Source organism: Etheostoma spectabile, chromosome 15 (assembly GCF_008692095.1).
Source record: "Etheostoma spectabile isolate EspeVRDwgs_2016 chromosome 15, UIUC_Espe_1.0, whole genome shotgun sequence".
Taxonomy (NCBI): Eukaryota; Metazoa; Chordata; class Actinopteri; order Perciformes; family Percidae; genus Etheostoma; species Etheostoma spectabile.
The window spans coordinates 33,797,483-33,797,962 of record NC_045747.1 but is presented as its reverse complement, the minus strand read 5'-3'; the positions used below and the strand labels follow the sequence as shown (position 1 = coordinate 33,797,962).

The 480-nt window shown below is 46.0% G+C and overlaps 1 protein-coding gene across 2 annotated transcripts in view; it reads right to left on the bottom strand.

The window, feature by feature from the left end:
* LOC116702594 (glucose-6-phosphatase) overlaps positions 1-480 on the bottom strand; it is a 5,940-nt gene that overhangs the window by 4,613 nt on the left and 847 nt on the right. The gene's annotated exons all lie outside the window — the stretch shown is intronic.

Below are 480 nucleotides of genomic sequence, written 5' to 3'. Positions count from 1 at the left end.
GAGTCAGGCCCGTTTTTATATTGTAACGTAATCGTTACTTTTTCTAACTTTCCTGTATAGTAAATGTATGAAATGAAATGAAATGAAATGAAATGAAATGAAATGAAATTCCGCTTCCATGCTGTAGGGGCACGGAAGCGGGAAAAGTTCAGATACAATGACACTTTGTGACATTTAGGTGATTTCTACAGGACACAGCAGCACGGTTCATATCCAAAGACCACAGGTCCACGCAGTCCATTACCGCCAACACCGCTGTCTCATGGGAACTACAGATCCGGTACCCGATCTGGAACTTACACAGTGTGACAGCTGACACAGAGCCACAAGGAGAATGCGGAAGCGTGGTCCACCCTGTTACCAGTTGTTGAGGAAACATCATTTAAAAAGGTACAACAGGTTCTCTAGTGTTGCTTTAAGCCAGAGATCTTCAACAGGGGGTCCGGGGCCCCTAGTGGGTCCTCAGAGTTGCTGCTGGGG